The 24,410-nt window shown below is 35.2% G+C and overlaps 1 protein-coding gene across 3 annotated transcripts in view; it reads right to left on the reverse strand.

Moving 5' to 3' along the window:
• spen (spen family transcriptional repressor split ends) overlaps window positions 1–24,410 on the reverse strand; it is a 185,716-nt gene that overhangs the window by 101,610 nt on the left and 59,696 nt on the right. The window lies entirely within an intron of this gene.

The following is a 24,410-nucleotide window of genomic DNA, read 5'->3' on the forward strand; positions in this document are numbered from 1 at the left end:
TTGCTACCTAGTTTATAAACAAATGTACACTAAGGACACTTAACACGTATTCTTAGTTATAGTTCTAATTGCAAATTTCATAAAGATATATTATTATCAAACATGACCCAACAAAATATGAGAAAATAAAATATAGGAAAATAAGTTGCTCCATCATGCAGAATGGATTCTTATAGCGAAGTCAGTACAGATTCGTTTTTCGGGGGTGATTTATTAGTAATTAAAAAAGCGAATACAATAAAACATGGACGCTAAGTGTCTGAAAAGCACACATAATATACAAATTAAAGATCCCGCAATAACAACAACTACTAATGTAGGTTATATCTTCCAGGTTAATTTCACAAACACGACGCTATTTAGAAAATATTATTTCTATAATGCCACAATTATAATAAATGGATAATCATCCATTTATTATAAGTGATGTTCTACTACAGGTGCGCTTTACTCTTGTAGCTAATAATACCTACAAGTTACTAAGATAAAATCTATTCAACCTGCCTTGGTTCTTAGTTTTCTCTATGTACATAAAATAAGCAACTTTTTAATACTTTTTTTACAGATAAACGAAACATTTAATTATTCAAATGCCATTCTAATCAACTGAAATGATTATTGTTCAGATGATTAGAAATGGTATAAATGCACATAAATTTAACCACTGAGGCTTGTACATAAATTTAAGCATTTCGATGTTTTGAAGCACCACTAAGGCTTGTACATAAATTTAAGCATTTCGATGTTTTGAAGCACCACTAAGGCTTGTACATAAATTTAAGCATTTCGATGTTTTGAAGCACCACTAAGGCTTGTACATAAATTTAAGCATTTCGATGCTTCGAAGCACCACTAAGGCTTGTACATAAATTTAAGCATTTCGATGCTTCGAAGCACCACTAAGGCTTGTACATAAATTTAAGCATTTCGATGTTTCGAAGTACCACTAAGGCTTGTACATAAATTTAAGCGTTTTAAAGAACCGATAAGGCAGGCATAGCGCGGGGCATCAGATGCAACCCGTGAAATAAAAGCGTATTAGCTGTGTGTTTTGTCGCGAACGAATAAACCGGTAATAAACTGTAAAATAATAATTAACCTCGAGACAACGCCGTCACTCGGATGCGGAAATGGGATAACATGAAGATTTATATCACCTGCCCATGATTAGCAACCAACCACACCGTGCATTATTATGCCCAAAGATAATCATCTAATTACTAATTGCATGCTGAAACTTGGTTGCACAAACTTACCCACTTGTAAGCGGCGAATTATTCAATTATTCTGCGGATTGTGTCGCAATGGAAATGTATTCACATTGCACAGAGCAAAAAACAAAATATTTGTGTTTAGGAAATTAGTTACTTTGCGGTGGAACATTATTAAATGTAAAATTTTATGTACTTTATCATGCGAACAGGTCTTATTAAAGTGGTGTATATACGAGGATGCAGTCTCGTTCTAAATAGTATTTGTGCACAGAGCTTTAAACTGAGATCGGATGTAAATGTTTTACTTGATTTTGAATCCACTGAATAAATATAATTCAAATGAGAAACATTGTGAATCATTTTAGAGCAAGGATGGCAAAAAAATCGCCTCCCTAAAGTTTCCCTTCAGTTCATTATACACATCCTAAAGCCACCAAAGGCATTCGTCATGAAGGCTTTCTGTCCAGCTACAGAAGCCTCTTGTATCGTTTTAAAGACGTGTTTTTTATTAGAATTATTATTATTAATAAAATAATATAGTGTACCGTTGGTTTTTGTGTTGCACTTTTTTTAGTTCACGGGTGAACTCGCTTGAACTAGGATTCTTACAACTGTGGAGCATTATTAATCAACGTAACTCTGTTACAAATAGAGTCCGCAAGACGGAGTGCCTCGCCGAGCATACAATACAGCACTATAAAAGAAATGTACAAACTACATGCATGATACATTACAATGTGGTGCATTTTGACACGGCACCGAAGCGAACCTGAGCTCGTTAATCATCATGTAATACCTATGGGTGTGACTCACACACTGCTTTGATTAGCACTATAGTGGTCAACCTTCAGTAGATATTTTTGAGGTTTTGTTTTAATAGACAAATAATTTTGACATTCCGACACCTCAGTTACAACCTTTCTCAGAAACGATCTACGTGACAGGAGGGTATTTCAGGTATTTCGGGGAACCAGACCAGAGGTGGCTACCCGATTCAACATTGGGGCGCAGTTGTGATTTGTACAGTTAATTTACTAAATCAATATCCAAAATGACTATTACTACAGTTATCGCTAATGGTGTGATTTGGTTTGATATGCCTCCAGAAAGCATAGTTTTTGTTCTGATGTGTATCTTGAGTTAAGAATTCTGTACATTTGTACGCCATACTATCCTATATTTTTTTTTTAAATCACGTAAGTTATCATTCATATTATGTATATTATAGTATTCGTTAAATTTATCAATTATTGTTCAATAGATACTGTTATAATGCTTTACATTAAAAGAGTGGAAAAAAACTTTTTTTAATAGCAAAAATTAAAAAAAGACCTTTTTATAAAAATAATTAGTGACACAAAAATGTTACAAATTGCTGTTAAAAATCTATTCAAGATCTCAGTATTATCGAATATTTAGATACCCCCTCTGTGGTTTGTACGGCAGTATACAAAACACTAATGCTAAAATAATTTATCTAGTGCCGACAGAAAAATAAAAATGATCGCCGTCCATTCACATTCAACACAGAACCGTGCAACTAACGCTCCGACGAAAAAACTTATGTACACCTGATCACTCTAGATGATGCAATGTGGTGTTTTTGACGGATACGTAATTACGAAAATAAATTCGTGTAGGTGTTTCGTAATATATTTTGAACATTGGACAAGGTGTTGGCGGGACGTGTAATGAATAACGAAAAAAATCACAGAATAACATGTGTTTTAGATCGATTAGTTTGCTGTCTTATTCGGAGGCCAGATTGTGATTGACGGAACATGGACCACGCTTCAGAGGGTTCAAGGATTATTATTAATTCATAATACAACTACAGAATAAAGAAGAACACAATCGGGCCTTAAATTTTCAATATGAAACTATGTTTTATAATCAGATGGGATGGCGATATCCGATTTAAGGCAAGTGTTTGTTATGGCGCTAATACATTTGCAAGCAGAAACACGAGCCTCGAATTATGGGAAAGGAACGAATCAACCGCAAATGGCGTAAGACCGCGGTGGTAAACACGCTAGAACCAAAAGGTAATGAGTCAGTGGCGACATTGGTTTCCATTAAAATCTACATGGCAGGCATTTCTAGTGCGTATAATCTATTCACATGCCTTTTGGTATGTGAAAGGAGTACCAATCTGAAGAAACGAATCTCAATTAATAATAATTTATTAATACAAATCTCGACAATCGGCGATTATTAAAAACCAAATTATGTATCAGCAATTGGTCCAGATCACGAATCAAGAAACAATTCTTTCAGCACTATTAGTGTTACTATTCAGAGTATTCACATCGACCAGCATCAATTGGGACATTATTGTGAATGTGTAAAATCAACCTGGCGAGTGTGCTGCCGATGCTACAAAACCATTCACTCCTCAATCTTATGACCTCAGCTCCACACTTGACAGATATTTCAGTCTTGAGACTGAATTCTTCCTTGGGCATCGTTTTGTGATTGGAGCCAAAGTAGTTGGGATACGAAATATACTTTATTTACCAAGTATAAAAACCACCAAACCACACCCTAAAATGAAAACTTTACGCGAATTTTTGCACGGTGAGCGCATAATGTCTATGAAGTTATGCGGTGTTGTGGTTGGCCCCTTAGTTGTGTGTATTAACGACTGACACGCCCACGGCAATATGCGGTTGGCGCTAGAAGGTTCGGCAGACTGGCTAGTGGCCATTAGTCTGATTTTAGGTAAGTACCTGCAATAACCATCAGTTTGGTAATACCAAATACATTACTAAATGTAATTATTAAACCCTCCCAACTAGAAAAATGATGCGATCGTCTAAAAATGACTAACTATTAAAACCCTGGCACCTTATCATTGAAGGGTGGGGTGTAGAAAGATATCCACACACCCTGTGCTGGCATAATACACCAGTATTTTTTTTTAAATATCTCAAATATTTGACTGTCTTTATATGGACCACCTCAAATAATAGATTATCTTAAATAACCACGTCATCATATTTATTTCCTGCGAGTTAACTTTCTTCGTCCATGTCCATCCACTGTAGGCAACCGGAACGATCTAATCATTCTTTCCACAATCGTTTTCATTAAACTTACACGACAAGTTGTAAGGGGTTATAAACACACACGCCTTGAATATAATGTCTTCAATAACTCGCAGCACATCATGCTCAAAAATCATACAGCAGAGTCAAAACTATATTCTTGGTAAAAATACAGTTTTGCAAATCTAGAAGTGCCTACGTCAGTATTTGGTTACTTGATTTAGGTACCAAACAGTTCTCTAAAACTTCCCTTATTTGAATGCTATGAATACTGTCTGGTGCTTTAAATTGATGAAATTTCAAACTATCAAATAGAAATTAAAATATTTTTTCGATGTTTTTGACGTCAAGAAATCGATTAACAATTTTCTTTCCAGTGCAATCTACAAATTTGACATGGACACTTTTAGCATTTAGCCCCTTATATAAAATGAACGATGGTGCATGGTTTGATTAACGTATTAATAACATACCGTAAACATCTTAATGTTAAATAAAGCACACAGGAAAAGAAGTTATAGATATTTGTAGGGCGGGCTTTTAGAGTAAAGGGCACTTGGGCTAAAATATCGTAATGCAGTAACATAAACGTTGAGTTACCATTTATTATGGAAATCATAGATCGAGTAGGTCTCGAAGAAGAAACTACGTATCGGTGTGCCTTTATCTACGCAGTGCATGAAATGCGATATTCATCAGGAAATTGGAGTCCTCGATCCATCACCAGCCCAGTGGAACGGCCGTGGAAATGAGAAATCACTAAAAAGATACCTACTCGAGAATTCGACCTCTTGTCTTACTAACACATCTGGTTGTACTTCCACCAGAGTTAGACGAGCGGCGTCTTATACATTTTATCAATTCTTTTAAAACAAATCAACCCTGATTTGCTAAAAGAATGTGATATCATATTTGTAGTTTTTTATTCGGTATTAACATAATATTAGGTACAGAATTAATTTAGTAAAAATATTACCTAAAATAATGCGAAAACAAACTTAAATAATAATAAATTATTGATTGACGTTTGACTGTTAGTTTGACACTTACGATAACTTCAAGCGATTACCCTACTATGTACAAACGTTTGAAATTGTATAAAATAATTTATTACAGTACCTAATACACCAACACGATAATTGACGGGTTTTCGATGTAACTTAAAACACCACAATATACCATATTATTACGAATACAACTAAAAATCAAATTCAAATCAATTTTTAAAATAAAAACGAGATGTCAATTTCCAATAAAATAAAAATTAAATTTAGGTATTTGGTTATTTCGTTCTTGGTATGCGGTATTAGGACGGTTAAACTATTAATTTCCCATTTAATAGAATATTCTTGTTGTACTCACTTTATTTCTAATACTAGCTTCGGAAATTAAACCCTGGTATTTTTTTATTTATTTATTAAAAGTATACAATACAGAATATAGTATATTATATAAAGCATTGTACTCCCAGGAGTTAATAAACTCATTGCGGGAATGATACGCATTACATGAAACATATAGTTGTATGTATTAAATGGACATATGATGGGACATACACAACATTATTATTTCAGATAGTCATTAATAAGTTGAAGTTTGAGCATGTTAGTTTGGGTCTTTTTACATTGACTTGCACATTTGATCTCGTTGGGTAGTTGATTATATTTTGTGTGAGCTATGTATTCTAGGGATCTTAGTCCATATTTTGTTGATTTGATTTTTGGTATATGAAGTTTGTTGTGATTTCTTGTGTTGTGTTGGTGTACGTCGCAATTGTAATAGAGTGTAGTGTTGGAATGTGCCGAGTGTTGAATTACTTGTAATATAGTTTTCGTTATTTCAAAAGTGGGAATGGTATTAAAAGGAAGTATTTGGGTGTTTCTGTAGATGTCTTTGACATGTGTGTCCCAAGGTAGACTGAAAATATTTCGCAGGGCTCTATTTTGGACGACTTGGACTTCTGAAATCATTTTTTTTGTAGCAAATCCCCAGATTCCGGCGAGATATATTAGATGTGAGTGAATCATAGCATGGTAAATCGATTTTAATAGAGAGGGAGGAAGTAACCCGCGAAGTCTATATAAAACACCAGTTATAGGAGTAATTTTGGATAGAACATGTTTAAATTGGTGATTCCATGAGAGTTGTGAATCAATGAAAAGGCCAAGATATTTTGTAACATCAACCCTTTCAAGGCGGTTATTATCAAGACTTATATTAAGACTTACATTTTTTTTATTTGCAAACAGTATGTAATGTGTTTTTTTTATGTTTAGGCTAAGTTTGTTTAATCGCAGCCAGTTTGCCAGGCAAGCTATATCCCTTTCCATTTCCTTTTCAAGTTCGTTTAAATCATTATTGTGATAAAGAATCACTGTGTCATCTGCATAGAGTTGTATTGTACCCTTAAGTCCCCATTTAGCAATATCATTTATGTATATTAAAAATAGCAATGGTCCAAGTACGGAGCCCTGAGGCACGCCACATTTTATCGTTCCCATGTTGCTTGTCCCTTTTCCAACAAAGGTCTGACAGTGTCGATTAGAGAGGTAGCTACACAGTAACTTCAGGGGAGTGCCTACTATGCCTAGGTGTTCTAGCTTCTTTAGTAGTATCCCATGGTCAACCGTATCGAATGCCTTTTTTAAATCTATAAATAAGCCTGCAGCATGCTTACCCTGGTCTATATGCTTTTGGAGGGCGTATACAAAATCGAAGGCAGCACATTTTGTGTTAGATTGGTTTCTGAATCCATACTGTTGGGATGCGAGTAAATTGTTTGATAAGAGATATTTAGTGAGCCTAAGCTTAATAACCTTTTCAAAAACTTTAGAGACGACAGATAGGATGGATATAGGACGATAATTAGAAGGATTTTTTTTGCAATCATCTTTGTAAATCGGAATTATTTTTGCTATCTTTAGTTGATCTGGGAAGATTCCACTATCCAGGGATTGATTAATAAGAAAAACAAGGTGGTCAGCTAATATATCTTTGCAAAAGTTCAGGTACACTGGTGTAATTCCATCTAAACCTGGAGATGCATTAGACTTTAGTTGAGAGATGATACTGAGAACTTCTGTTTTATTTGTTTTGGCCATGTATAAGGACTGGATTGCTTTTTGATCCGTGTTTATAGTGATAGAATCATCTGGATATGATGCAATTGTGGCTGCTAAGTTTTCCCCAACTGATATAAAGAAGAATATTGAAGACAATATTAGTGATTTTTAAACGCAAATCTGAAACAGAAAAATCAGAAAAGGAAACGGTCACATCTGGGAAAATGAAGACAACGTTGGTAGTTCTTATTCGAAGTATGATACAGTTAAAAGTGACCGATGAGGATAGGGTCCCATTAGCGCAGTTGGTAGAGTATTGTCCCGGAAAGACAAGGGTCCTGGGTTCGTGTCCCAGATGTGACCGTTTCCTTTTCTGATTTTTCTGTTTCAGATTTGCGTTTAAAAATCACTAATATTGTCTTCAATATTTAAATATTATAATTTGAGGTTTTACTCAATAAGTTATTCCGAAAAATAATGATATAAAGAAGTTGTTAAAAGTTGAAGCTATCTGTGTTGGGCATGTTATTTCTTCATTCTTAATGAGAAGACATTCAATTTCATCTTTCTGGGGTGTCGAGCTATTTGTTAGAATTGCATTTATTATTTTCCATGTCTGTCGCGGATTACGCAGGTTTTCTTTAAATATAGTCGTGTAGTATTTGGTTTTAGCATATCTTCTATAGTTGGTAACTTGATTTCTTGTTTTATTTCTCAGTGCTGTGAATATATCACTTTGCTGATTTTTTTTCCAGAGTTTAAACGCATTGTTGCGCTGTTTGATAAGTGCATTTAATTTTGCATCAAACCATGGAGTATTACCCCTCCGTTGGTCTCCTATGCGTAACTCAGATTTATGTTGGGATGATTTTATTACTGTTTTGATGTATTCATTAAAATTATTATAGTTTTCATTGGCATTACTGGTGGTTTCGTGTGGAAAGTTGTGGGATTCTAAATATGTTTTTAACATGTTTTTATCGGTTTTGGTGTTGTTTGAAAAAGAATGTATTCTATTATTAGTGTGATGTTTCAAGCTGTTTTGGTAATCTAATATCAAAATGTTATGATCACTTAGGTAGGCATCTATATTTGCAGTAGTTGAGGAAATATTTTGTCTGTTTGAGATGATATGGTCTATTAGAGAAGTAGAGGTATCTGTTACTCGTGTAGGATAGGATGTGTTACATATGAAACAGTTGTATGAGTCTAGCGTGTTGATGTACTTAAGAGATGTATTATTTTTTTGAAGAATGTCAATGTTGAAGTCACCAAAGATAAGGGTATCATTTCTACAGTTATTTAAAATAGATTCAAGATACATTAAGAATTCGTTAATGTTTGAGGTAGGCTTTCTGTATATAACATAAATATTTAACGGTTTAAAATTTCTATTACGGATATTAATTCCTAAGAAAGAATTTTCACTACAATGTTTTTCGATAGTTGTAGCATTTAGTGAATGGTGTGTGTAGAGAATCACCCCTCCTCCTCTTTCATTGGTGCGAGACGCAAATGTACTTTGGTAGCCGTCGATGTTGAAGAAGCACTCCTCACCATCTTCCAACCAGGTTTCGGATATTGCAAGTACGTGTACAGTGGGTTTGATGCTCTTAAAGAGAATAATATGCATAAAAAAACATTAATTAACTGTTGGCAAGCTACTGTAGCAGTTAAAAGTGTCAAGTAATTAAATACGAAAAATATCCACAATACAACCATAAAGTTTAGTGTTTATATTGTAAATTATGACGTGCCAGCTTTTTACAAATACAAACATTATCGTCGTGTGCAGGCAAATGATTTTAAAGAGACCATCGATTGTGTAGTGGTGTATCAAAAATGTATGGATCAAAAAAAAATTAATAATAACTTATTTTTTTGGAAGCTAAAGAATAAAAAACATAAAAAGAACGTTGGTGAATTGAATCGCGAATCTAAATTTAAAAGGAATTAATAAACATCGCTGTGCACCCAGTACATTGGCTTTTATTTATTCATTGATTATGTTTATACATTTACATTATTTTATTTATGCATTTACGGGGTAAGAGGGGACAGCGGGCGGGAGTTCCAGACTAGTCAAAAAAACTTTCGATACTATTGATGTGAACAAACACATTCAAACGTGTCCTCTTAACGATTTGCTGGTACAAATAAGTTTTCATCGCGTCATCATTAAATGTTGTTTTCATACGTCTTAGAACATCAAATCCCGTAGATTGGTCATAATTCATAACTATATCCTAATCTTTAAAATTACAATAATTCTGAAAAATATCGTCCTAATCATTAAAATGACAATAATCATAAACCAGATTTTTGCCAGTAATGACCTCAACCTATTTATGACAATTATTTAATTTGGCATTGCCTAACGACAGGCATCTCTAGGCACTGTTATAATGTAAGATGACTTAATGGAAATAAATTCAATTAATATAAGGTTATTCACAGCCTACTAGAGGCCAATGAATAGTTGTGACTGCACGGACAAAAGTGAGTATTGCTGATTTATTAAAATCCGTTTCAAAACGGGATTGCAGGCTGTTTCCTATTAAACTTTTACTACATTCCTAATATATCTAAACACATGTTCATGCACAATAACACATTCTTGTTTTACTGAAAGTTTGTTAGAAAACCTATCAAATCATCCGATAAAGGCCTGCAATCACATTTTTAACCGGATTACGAATAATTTGAAGAGATTCTTAATAAATTAGCAATATTTTAATCAGTAAGTTTTCTCCGGGTGTAGAAAAGTAGGTATAAACAGTCGTTGATGATTATGATGACATACAAACCTGTTGAAAATGTATTTATTAATGATTTCTGACCAAAACAACTGACATTTTCGCTCCACATAATCATCGTGCCCTTCAACACGCCTACAACAGGCTACTATATCTTGCGTTCGTCGATCGCGATGGCTGAGGTTCATTGCAAACCCAGTCTCTTCCCCATACTTGCATTAAATGCGTTTTACCAGCCCTGTGTAATTCGGACAATTTTATGTATTCTTTTAAGAATTACTTACCAATATCCTATACGGTAGCCTTTCTGTCGATATTTTGAGGAGTCGGGTTGTAAGTTGTTTAGTTTTGACTCTACGTACAGTCGTTCATATAAAACCTATACAACTTTTATACATACGCAACACAGATGAGGTCATTGATTGTTTTCAGTGAGGGATTGTTGTCGGAAATCGGAACAGTAGTAAGTTCTCTGATAGTATTCCTTGACTTTTGTGACTTAGGTACGCCCATTACAATTGTAAGCAATCAGTAACAAATCAGTAAGAAATCGATTAGATTGTGAGTGCGCACTGTAGATGTTATTCTACCTCCAACTCAAGGAATTAATTAGTTCGTGATGGGCATTATCGAAAGAAAGTATTCTAAACATTTTAATCGAATGATTTTTCGAATTAATCACTCAGATACTGACAACGTCGAATATATTTTTAATATATAACTTTTTAATTCAGTCCCCCTGTGAGTTCTGCTTGATTACGCATCTGAATCTAATAGTCGAAAAATACTTCAAATAATCTTATTTAAATTAATTTATCGGGTATCGGACAATGTCGATTTTGATGTCCAAAGGAAAACGTTGTTACTAATCACTGTGAACTCCCAACGTGAATTTTGCTTGAATACTAACGGAATATTCCGATCAGAGCATTCAGAAGAACGTTCAATTATTATTTAACCAAAATTTCTAAATGTGGTGGGTTGCCCCAATTATCTAAATAAAAGTTTCATACGTGTCCAAGTATATGTAATTTCTGAAAAAGATAAATTTTTAACGTTTTTCTCCCGCACAAAAACACTGCCACTTGTAGAAGTGAAATGAAAACAAAGACGACACGTCTGTGATAGTGAAATAAATTTTTGAATGTGACATTCACAGTTAAGTAGGGGGATTATGATATTAAATTGCTCTTATCTCCACGAGACAATACAAATATAATGATTTGCATTGGCAACACTGCCAACGTCCAAACGTTTATCTCTAGTTCGCCATACGACCATAGTTCAGCGGAATTATCATCAGAGAGTGGGGTTCTTGAACGTTCGTTATTCAAAACATCAGAACAGAAATTTAATCTTCTTTCTAGAATAAACAATATTCATGTACATACGTAGATATTCAGACGTTATATTCAGACGTTATATTAAAATATTATAATAAAACTATCTGTGAAGTTCTTGTTGACCTCGATTCGCAACCATTTTCTATCTAGTTTTCATATATTATTTGCGTAGGACGAGACAAACAATAATAATAATAATTACGTCGTAATATATTAATTTGTTCTATGAGATGAGCATAATCAAAAACGAGAACTTATATAAGCTTCGTTAGCTAATACACGGGGTTAGTCCCGTCTAGCATGTTAATTTAATTCGTATTTCAAAAGTAGCTGCACCACGTGACCGCATTGCTGTGGCTCAGTCTGTCTGTGCAGATAGAGAGAAATAGCGCGTCTTGCTTTTACTTCCAACAGATGGTACTGTTTTGAAAAAAAAAACATGTTTTTACCTGTCACAGGTGTGACTTGTCATCCATATAATAATAATGTTTGTATTTGTATAGCGCCGTTTTGGCGCAAAATCACCTCAAGAGTGTTGTAGCTAAGATAAAACACACGCATATTTGAATGCAACGTTGTGTCAATATGGCTAGACTCAAACATACTTACACTTAACATATCAAAGACAAAATTCACAACATACAGTATAAATAGCACGGGACAGCCAAAAAACAACACAAACACCATAAAAATACACGAAAGTTTAAACACCAACATCTGCGATTGCCCTCCTCTAGAAAAAACAGAACAAATAAAGTATCTAGGAATCGTAATTGACCATAACCTTAGACGGATACCTCACATCAAACAAATCACAAATAAACTTCTCAAAACAATACACATTTTCCTAAACATAAGAAACATATATAAAATAAAACAATTGAAAACAATATATTTTGCACTTTGCCAATCAATAATAGAATATGGAATTATTGCTTGGGGAGGAGCAACAAACTCGGCTATCAATTACATAGAAACCGCACAGAAAACGATCTTAAAGGTAATACTCAAAAAACATAGACTGACTGATACAGACCAAATATTCAACAGCTGTGACGTACTAGATATACGCCAATTATACGTTAAAACACTACTAAACTACAATTTTGACAAAAAAAAATAATTTCAACATACACAAAATAGCACTAACAGACCAGTTAGACAAGCGTACAAAGAAAACATAAAAACTCCGACAGTAAATTCAAGCTTTGGACAAAGACACTACCAATACCATGCTATAAAAGCTTTCAACAGTTTAAAACTTGAAATTAAAATTGAGGAAAATAAAAATAAATTCACACACAAAATTACAAAATGGATTAAAGAACAAAAAAGACCATATTACCAAAATGTCATAGCATAAAATAAAAATAAAACCTACACGTAACACACAAAACCAACATAAACACACATCACTCACAAACACACAAGATTATTTTCGTTGTATTATTTTTTAATTTTAAATGTATTATTATGTATTTCGTATTTTTAATTTTAAATTTATTATTTTCTTTTCAAATTTACTATCTTCTCTTTAAATGTAATATGTAGATTAGATTTTCATATTATAAAATTAAGGCCTTAGCACGGGCAAGCCACCCAGTGAGGCCTACATTACTGGAAAACGTAAATTGTAACAAAATAATGTACCAAATAAATAAATAAATAAATATTTCAAAGCAATCTTCCGATAGTTCGCGTTTCTGGTCGCAAATGTATCCGCACCTTTATTACATTATAATAACTAACAATTCTTTTTTTTCACATTAGCATTCCCTCGGGGGCTATGTCATATTTGGGGATGCTGTGTGGAGGGTCTTTTTATGGAAAGGAAGTTCTGGTAAGGAAAAATGAATGAGGGGTGGGTAGCATCCGCCACAAAGACCTAGACAAACCTCACCCTGTGAACCCGAGCACCCCTGCTAAGTCACCAAACGTTACGAACCACTTAGGGCGACCTATGGCAGGGGTGTTGGTTATCCTTATCCAATATATAGTTCCAAAGGGTATGTTCTTAACAAGTACTTGGGCATACATATCAAATTATTTTATCAATGAGTCATCATCATATCAGCAACTTATCAGTAGCCTGCAATTCAACAATACATTTCTTATAATTAATTATGATTAAATCAATAATCATAAACTTGACTTATCATTTATCATATTTAATTACCTACTTGTTTATAAACACGTGATGTAAAATTAAACACAATTTAAGATATTATGAAGTCATAGTAAATCATAAATTTTCAATTGTTCTTTAATGTATCAGCCGGTATATACCAGAACATTCTTTGGACAAAGGAGTTTTTCATATAAAGCTCCGTTGCTATATAATATGCTTGGTGAAAATATAAAAACTATAGGTACGTTAAATTTATTCAAGAAAATGGTCAAAATCTCTGTACTAGCTGAGAGTAATGATTTTGGATCACCCATATTGTCGCTTATATCATAAATCCGTGTGGAAGCTCTGTTTCGATACAATCCATATTAAGTTATTACATATGTACTTATATACTTGTTAAATTTCTTTCTGTTATTATTATTTACTTTTTGTTGTCATTACTTTTTTTCCGACTTTATGTCCGGGTTAAATATCCCCCAAAGGAAAAACTAAACCCTTCCACACACTTTTCCACAAATGATCATCTAGTCAATCCACATTATGCAAGTGCATTATATAGGGTTTTCCAATAAGAGGTGTTATTTTGAATTGAAGCTGTCATTTTTAATTTATATACATAATAAAATAAAAGAAGTGATGTGTAGTTTGTGGCAAGTGTGTGTTTATGTATATAAAATAAATAAAAATTTAATTTATACATATACATAATAAAATGACACCTCTTATTGGAAAACCCTATATAAGCATAATAAATACAAAACAATATGTCAACTCACCAGAGATCAAATGGTGATTGTTATTATTATTTACTTTAATTATTATCTACCTAATTTATTTATTTACTTACATACTATTTATTATTGTCATTTACTTATATACCTATCTGTTATTATTTATCTATTTAACAAAAAAAAGTTTTTTTTTTCTTATTATTTATTACAATCCATCTTGTAATCTTTAGCATGTTAACCTATGCTTGTGTCAGATAAGCCAGCACAGGTACCTTGTACTTTAGTTTACAGAAGAATATTATTGTTGCCAACTTACTATAAACGTACTTCCCAATGTTTCTTTTGTAGACATTATGTTTTATTTTTCGTACATTTGTTACTAACATTTTTGTTTATTTTTGCTACCGGTCTCGACACAACAGTGTCATTAACTTTTCTTTTGTGGGTTTAAATTTAATTTAATTATTATATTATGTTTACCTATATGTATTTTTTAAAATGATGTAATTGTAAAGCCGCACATTTTGACACAGGAATGCCCTAGGGAGATGTACAGATTATGTTTTTTATGTTAAAAACTATTTTTTGAATAAATAAAATAAATTATAAAAATAAAGAAAATAAAGGGTACCAATAATTTATTACAATAGCGGTAAATCAAAAAAAAATTATAATAAGGGTGAATTAATATACCTAAATAAGAATAAATTAAATAAATAAAATAGATGATTTTATATTTATTTTTATAATTTATTCCATCTTTTGTGGGTAAAAATCTTTTAAAAATCGTCAGGCCTTTCAAAAGTAAAATACAATTGTTTAAAACTAATAGACAAAAAGGAAAGGAAAAAGGGCTTAAGCGACAATTTAGGCAAAAATGAGTTAATCATACTGTTTTGATTAGAACTTTTTTTCTGATGAAAACTGTATATTTAACTCATTTTCGACTTAATTGCCGCTTACGCCCCTTTGTCTTTCCGGTGTCGATATTATTATGTAGTTCTGCTACAATGAAACAAACGCATGTCATGTTTGTTTGTGAAATTGTTGATGGCAATGTTTTAGTAGGATTTCCGTTGATTTTCTAACTGTTTGCTGCCATGGTCAACTCGTTTCATTTCCAAACACAACATCTGAGTTGGCCTTGCGGCATTGTGAAGCCATTCCTCACTTCCTCCTAGTTCAGAAGGCCGGTTGGATTAGGCGCTAGGCGGTGAGCGCCTACGTGAAAGTGATGGATTGGCGGGGATGACGTCAACGCCGCCCAAAGCCGCCGCCGCCGGCCTGGCAATTGGCAACAAACACCGACTTTCCGTAACATTCGTATTTAAAAAAACAAACCTTCATTATTCTAGGTAGGCACTATCTACGGTCACGTGGTCGGTTACGCTCTCAAACAATTTCATTACGTAAAATAATACCGAGAATCCCTGGAAGTGTTGTGCGCTGCGAGCGGAGCGCGGCGGGAAGGGTTCATTGAAGTCGTCACGTTTCCAAACACTAGCACCCACTGAATAGATAATTCACGCTATCTAGAAATGTCTTCCATGTAGATTTGAATGACAACCGGTGTCACCGCTGACTTAGAACCTTATGGTTCTAGCCCATTTCGCATGCGCTGTACTCTTACATTTGCCTAACATCGTATATAGACATCCCATTTGAATTTCATAATGTAACACAGTTTTTATGGAAATTTAGGTTACGAAACACGCCAACATCACATTTCTTGTATTCTTCTTTAGTTTATATTCAGTAAGTAGGCAACCTGTCATATTGCCGAGAACTGCAAACTTAACTCTGCTTTAAATTTTACAAAACTCCTTTATGGTTCCTAATAATTATCGATGATTATAAGTTATAATCGACGTTCGCGATGATTGATTAATAAGCAATCGAAATAAATCACGTTAATAAGGGTACATAGTAAGTATCTAATTAAAACATTTCGAATTGGTTTATTAAAGACATATTTTTCTGTACACATCCTAATTTACATTGTATTCATCCTAATTGACATCGTTCATATCGAAATGGAAACTTAATTATGTATACAGAAGTCAGTAGTTCTAGTATTAATTATTTAATAAATATTATTGTATAGGGCCCTTGAGATGATTTTTCACGAAAAAGGTGCTCTATAAATTAGCCAAATATTATTATTATTATTTATATGAACATGTCGATTCTCAAAATATTAGGGGAATACGAAATTCGAACATTCTGATACCCTTTGTGAAACTGTACATGAGGATTATAAACAATGATTGATTGTATTTTACATTATTATATACCTATAACCATCCCGAAAATCTAGGACCACAAAATCAAAAAATACTTCTCATAACGTGTCGAGCAGCAACTGCTAATCCAGGCTCTCGTCTCGGAGATCTGAATGTACGAATCATTATTATAGTTAATGGTAAAATAATAATATATTACAAGGGCAAAATAACAGCACAATTTTATTGACGTACGAAAAGGTATAAACATTTCAGCGAGTTTCACAACTACTCAATTCCATCGACCGTCGTAAAACGTACATCCGCCGTGTCAAAAATGATAAAATGCCGATTTCACGTCGGCCATTGGTAGCGAGGCAACGTCGCAGTCTGCGTCGGCAGCGAGCAACCAACTCGGCAGTACAGTATACATACTACTATTACTATAGCTATAGCAGATAGCTAGAGAGTAGAGCTGTACAGTGTACACTGTACATTAGTAAATAGGTGGCCGCAGTACATAGTACATCCACCGAGTGTCGGGGGTCGGGGAGGGAGGTACATCTATCTGCCATCGCGGGGCGCCGGGGGGGGAAACAGGTCGGCCAACACTAAAAATAGGAGAGGGGGTACAGGGGGCAGGGGCCGGGAGCGGGCCGCCATATTGCCGACTGCGCGGCGGCCGCGCTAACGTCTCTGGGCACGGCTGAGTGAAAAACGAATCTTAAATGGTTATTAAGCTATACCTCAATGTGAAATATATCGATTTATCATCTTATCGCCGTCAAGTACCTGGACTTATCGACAAAACTACGCATTTGGACCCGTGCGACCTGCCAAAAACATGGAACATAGAACGCCGCCCATCGCATCGGACGTATTGTATTCGTTGTGCTCCACGGCTGAAGATGGATCATTTCATTACAATTCACACACGGATGGGATTATCATTTTGGTTGGTTGCGACGATTATCAAACACTCGAAATAACGAGCGTTTCACCTAATAGCGCTCATCGTACGTGCGGTAAAAAGCAATAATTTGATTATAATTGCCAGGCTTCCCAGTTTTCCCCTGGTCTGAGTGAGCTAGGCCCGCGGCGTTGCCGGGTCTCCCGTCTGCCGGAGTGAGTGGTGCGGTGGTGGTGAGTGTACGTGCCGCGCCGCTGTTGAAGTGTGTGTGCCCGCGGCCGCCAGCAACCAGCCAACCAACCAACCTCCCCGAATGTATGCGAGCCTGGTAGCAGCAGGCTGCTAGCTGTAAGCGTGTACCTACCTATAATAGTAGCCTGTACAACGTTGTAAGCGCTCACTGGGTACATATACACAGATGTGCATATTATTATTACGTACAAAGGCAACAGCGCACTAAAAAAAAAACTAATTTCCATTTTAAAATACAGCCAGACAGAATGTGAAATTACACTAATTATTTCGTGTACCTTGTTGACCTGACGAATGTGCACACGTAGAATGCAATTTATCGTAGTACCTACATACTTATTTTCTAAAATATCGACAGTGTGAACGGAATTCTATATGTATAATGGAGGTATTTCAAATTTTATACATACATTGGATGTAAAAAATCGAAAGTAATAAAATTCACATAAAAAATAGCTTTCCCTAAAAGTTATTCGGTAATCGAATTCGCAATTCATTATAGGTAAGTAGCTTAGTTGAAAATGCATTGTTTGTTCACGAAATTAGTGAATATTTATATTACTATGACGCGTTTCTAACTATTATCGTCAAACATGTCGTTGTTTGAATGCCTTAGCGAACTAAGTCCGGGTACTGAGTCAACATTTAAAGATTTATTGAAAAACAGCAACTTGACATCACAATTTATAAAAAAAACTAGTAGGTACCTCTGTATTATGCACAAATGACTCAATCTCTATACCAAACCGAACAGTGCCCTTCCATTTGAACCATTTGTTCGTAACATTATTTCCATTAATCACATAATATATGAATATAATTCATTTCTATAAATGTTTCCTGTCGAAAAGTTTGTTTAAGTGAGGCATTCATTTGGGTTTACTAATACGCGGTAGTTGTTATTTAGGATTTGCGAGATAGAGGAGAGGAAATGGAATTCGTTCATAACATCTGATGCGGCAAATATAGATAGATACCTATATAACATTTCCCTTACTAAGTTTCACTGAACACAAGTTGATATAAATGAACACTTAACGCTAGAACTCCAAATATGTTTTAGTATGTAGGTATGGCTTTAACGTGTGCCTACCTGCCCTGTGATATTTTTCGAGTGTATGTAGATATAAGTATAATGAAATACACGTGATCCTGTAAACCCTGTCAAGACAAATGAATTTGATGTATTTATGGCCAAAGCTGGTGTAATTCTGAACAGTGAATAGTGTTTGTGTTGGACAGAACTGTCTACTGTGTTATGTGACAAGTTAAATACTGTTGATGGCTGTCTCTCAAAGACTAAAACAACATTCTTTAAAAATAAGCTAGTCAACTATTGCGGATTTGAGTAAAAATATACACGAAAGTGCGCATTACTATACATACATATACACACATATGCATACAAATTCAGCCATACACATCATACACACACACCCACAGTCATACGATACAATAAGGCCCACTCATACTTTTGCGTTTCGGGCCACAATCGAGAGATCTCCGAGCGATACACATCACGCGACACACACCAGTGGATTTCGGGTTTTAGAGAGAGACGGGGGGAGCTTAGGCGGACGGGGGAGTGCGAGTGCGAGCGGGAGGGCGCTAGTAACGGATGACGTCAGCAGCCATGCCTACGGGGCTTCGGGCCGCCCAACCAACTAAATTACACGGACAATCCATAGCCCTGGGAACTTGGGAACTGAGAAAGGCGAACCGGGCGAGCGCTGAGCGCTCCGGACCACGAAAAAAGGATGCATACAAACTGAAACCGAGTCGTATTATACCTATATATTTCTAGAAAAATTAAAACACCGACTCAATCTCAATTAAAATTAAAGTTGGTAGTACTAAAACTAACCCCTCACTCAATTTATCACTTTTATGCATAGTAAAATGTCTGAGTTATGCGCACTTGAAGTGAAATGACACTAAACTGCTCTATATATAAATGCCATGTTATTATTAACCTTGTCTGGTCTTTTACCGGTGGCTTTGTAAATATGGATCTTCTAAATGAGGAATGGTAGAATTAAATTGCCTGCCAAGAGAAAACATAAAAGTGTGTATAAGCATAGCTACCTGGTGGGTAATAGGTAGTCAATTATTAGAAGCAAGCGCACTTCCACTCTAAAATTATTATTTGTAGGTTTATCTACAATTATGAACAACTCTACATAGGTACCTAAATATGAATATGAATCAAACCGTGTCAAATTTATAAAGCTTGTAGTAGTTTTAAATTTCAGATAACTTATTTTACACAACTGATAAACCACAATTTACGATACGAGTGTTGTTTATCAGTTGTGTATTTAAAACACACATAGCCAAAATAAAGTAATAAATAGCAGGATAAACTTAACAGAGCCCAAAACTGCAGTTATTAACGAGATTATTAGAACAAATAAACAATGCGTCTGTTGTATGTGTGAATGTATGTATGAATTAGTAATCATATCTAGTAGAAATATGTTCTTTCGAAAACTACAAAAAAAATAATTATACATACATTTTTTGCTAAATCATCGTCAAAAATATCGAGCTATCGAAAAGAAACCATTTTCAAAAACAAATTAGGAGCAGATTGCCTTGCATACTACAATGTACAATGGAATATACACCTTATGCTCGCCAATTGCTATTCAAATAATACGATTCTCCTCTGTATTATATTTCGATTAATTACACCATTCCACCTTATAGCCATTTAATGAATGCGATGGACAGTAAAATGAATCGTACCAAATAGAATTGTTATTAAAATAAATAGCGTATGTGCGGTACATCCATGTATGATCGTGTGAGAAATGTGAGAGATCCGCAAATAATGCAAGGCTGATATAAGCGTAATGAATAAGATTGAGAAAAGGACGCTTAGATGGTTTGGGCATGTAGAGCGAATGAACGAAGAACGGGGTGTAAGGAGGATATATGACGCAAATGTGAGTGGTAGAAGAAGTGGGGGACGCCAGAGGAAGACATGGCACGATCAAATGAATCAGATGCTTGAGACGGGCCATATCAAGAATAATAGAAGAAACTGTATGAATGTGAATGAGGCAAGGAGTGTGTGTCAAGAGAGTTGGTTAGCGGTCCGTCCTCTCTGTCTACCCCAGCAGAGAAACGGCGTCATGGTTACTTAGTTTTGAAAATAAATTATTTAAATGGGAAGAGTCTGCTTCGGTTGAAATCACTAGAAAAAATATCAAAATACTTCTTTATCTCTAATTATTATCATTCAAACATAATTTTCATGCTTATCTGTGGGCTTTTTTTATCAATATGTAATTATATTTTTAATCTTGGCTGTTTATTTACATACCTGTTTGGCTACCTTCGCATAATACTTGTCTTAAAAACATTTCTTTTTTTTGTTGTACCTACAGCAAAGAAATGGTGAGTCAGTGAAATTTCACCTCGCCCAAAGGACTGGGAAGCTCTACATGACGTGTAGTACGTAGAGTATGGCAGCTTTCACCTCGCAGTGCACAGTGCGCAGTGCACGGGTACTTCCACCGTACGGCGTACTCTGTATGGGGAGGTTTCACCTGCCTGTATAGAGTACTAAAACACTCACAATATTCAACTAAATACGGTGCAATAACTTACTGAGAGAAACCTCAAATTGTGATATTTAACCGTTGAATATAGATGGAGAACATCAACCTAACTTTGTGTTTTAATCAAATGATAATAGTAATCAGTTGTAAGATTAATTTAAAAGCGACAACGTTGTAATAGCGCACGCAGGTACAGCAATACGTAGGTACGATGTAGCAGCGGCTATAACAGCACGCAGATTCATTGTGGTTACATTATTATCTCGGAGCGAGGCACGTAATTATTATTGTAGGATGAAGACTACGGCTGGCTGTCTGTTGGACAGTTCGCCCTCGGATTTCACCTTATCAAGGACAACCCCACACCACCAAACATAGCACTCAGCACTACCACACAACACACCTTGTCTATATACAGGCCATGGAACGACACAATAGTCAGGTAGAAAAGGTTAGAGCATTCCTTCATCAGCATTCATCTTTTGGGCACAATGATCAACCTTTATCTACTGGTGCCCAAAGAACTGGTCTAACAGTCGATCATTGATGAGCTTGAAGCCAGATGAGTAAGATTGAGCCAGGAGTATAAAATTAAAAGTTTCATTTAATGTGAATGATCTTTAGTATGCCATGATAATCTTTCTTTACTCGTGTGCCAAGAAACCGGTGTCTCCGTAGATCGGTGACTGCTATAAAATACGTATGTGAAGGTTATCTACGTTCTACGCACTTCAGGTGAAGAAGGATAACATGTTATGTATTCTTGCTTACATTAGACTTGAATATAATGTGATATTCATAGCTTATCATTTTTTTGTATAACCATCTGCACGTTGATGTAACGTAAAAGCAGAATAAGCATATTCCGTAGACGATTTATGAAAATTTGACGATTCGAAACCATTGGAACAAACTTTTGTGTGCTTGTATGAACTTTATGAAGTCTGTATTGGAAACGTGTCGTTATTTCAATATTTACCTAACGTCGTGGCCAAAGGCCTTTTGTTCAATAATGAAACGACCCACTTGCATGAACAAACAAAAAACGTTTTGGGCATAAATTATTCATACATAAGTTAAAATCTTTAAGAATAAGGTCGGTTATGGCCAAGTAGCGGTGAATCGAGGTTACAACAGTTTCTTTATGTTCGATGTTCACAATAGGCGTTCCGACGATGGAACCAGATAAGTAGTATTCAATACAATGTGATGAAACAGATACTATGTTAATGTCGCACCGTGCAGGCTCAGATTGCCCATCAAAGCTTAAGTTTCTAAGTTATGAAATCATTAGCTCTGTAACTCGAAGGCATCTCAAACGGCCAGAGCGTGAATCGAGGACCGTGTGGTGCGTTCACCAGAAGAGGAGCCAACGAGTATCCGAATACGACTGAAAAGACCGTGTTCAGGAAGCCGAGCATCCAAGTAACGAAGTGTCGCCAGGTTTCCACAGACCGCTGCGCAATTGTATATACCTGTCCTGTATCCCTCCTACCTTTAGCGCCGCAGCGTTTCAGAATCCAGCCAGCAGTATCTGCTATCTCGACACTTTGATAAACTGTTCACTTCCCCCGCTCGTACACAACCTGGATGCTGTGAAGTTAATCGCACCTTTCTGTGTAATCGTCCCGCCTTGGCAGTCGTTCGCCGCCCTGCGCAGCCCGGCTAGTGTGTTGGTTGGCCGCCGGCCAAAAAACCGGAGTCGCCCATATTTTATTACTACTCTGGAAAGTTGCTCGACAAGCGGCAGGCGAGCTAGCGACATACGTATGCCTCCTGCCGGTTGCGCAACCAACGCAAAAGACGAAGACGGAAAGATGGTCATTACGTGAATTTAAACATTACTAAAAGCATTATAGAGGAGCGAGTACGCGGATTGAATGCAGAATCATTTAGCGGAACCTTGATTTCTGCACATCGCTTAGATAAATATCAAAATTGACTGCAAAGCGCGCGACGCAAGGCGTATCTCACTAAACCCAGTAAAAACGGGCTAAAACGAATCATATTATAAGAAAAAAACATAACAACACAAAATATGAAATAGCTTGCGAAATCACAACAAAAATGGTTATAGCCGACCTTCTACTAATCTACCGAGGCAACCTATAACCAATATTGCCATGCATATATTATGCTCTTTTAATTATTGATAATTTAAATAAAAAGCCGTTCTTCTGAGACAGCCCTTCCTTCACTTGTTCCGAGAAAAATAAGATCACATCAAAAACAAAACCCATGCGATCAGAATATGCCTTCCCTGTTTGAAAGTTGCTGAACCGAATGTAACAAGAAAAGACTAACCGCCAGAGCGGGGCCGACTGCTATTCAGTGGGAGAGAACGAGACGCCAATAGGAAAACACGATGTTACGTTTCATTTAAACTTCGTATAAATCGAATAACGTGCTCGATTGTATAAAACTACCGATGTATAGCAAGTTGGCGGTGTTTTCAATCGGGTGACCAACTAATTCTTATCAATCTCTCGCACAGCTTTATATCATTCATTCTGAGATTATCATAGTAGGTTTCTTTTGGGTTTGTTTAGCCGAGTTCACGGACGAATTGAAAGGAAACCACAAATAAACTGAAGCGGAAATCAAATAAAAACATTAAAAGTATCTAGAAATGTATTTATTTTATTATGCGTGCTTCCCGTGTAATGATTAAAATATACCTATTATACATAGTGAATGGCATAATAACAAAATAGTAAAAAAAAAATTTTTTTTTGTATTTCTACACCAATGAAGAGAACTAGTTCTTGAGTTTGGTCTAGGTATACATAAATAAGGAAAACAAAATATAATTGAAGAGGATCCTAACCAGTTCCATAAATATTTTCTATTGTATTGAATCGATCGAAGAAAGAATAATCTACAATTTTTACTTTACTCTTTGCTTTTTTTTTAAATTACATTTGTTTAGACTTAGACCATAATCCAATAATAACACGGTATACAGAATATTATAACGTGAACTGAGAATGAGTAGAAATGTAAGAAGAGAATGGTAAGGAGGAAAAACTAACTTACCTGAATATTATAGCTAGGACAAATTGCACAAAAACATACATCAGTAATTGTCGAGCCGATAGAGAAGCAATTTCTGATCGAATATATGATTTGAGCAACAACATAAGTTTTTTCTTAGTTACAGTATAGACCCGGGTATC

The sequence above is a fragment of the Hesperophylax consimilis genome, chromosome 1 (genome assembly GCF_061612785.1).
Source record: "Hesperophylax consimilis isolate HC1 chromosome 1, BYU_Hcon_1.0, whole genome shotgun sequence".
Taxonomy (NCBI): domain Eukaryota; kingdom Metazoa; phylum Arthropoda; class Insecta; order Trichoptera; family Limnephilidae; genus Hesperophylax; species Hesperophylax consimilis.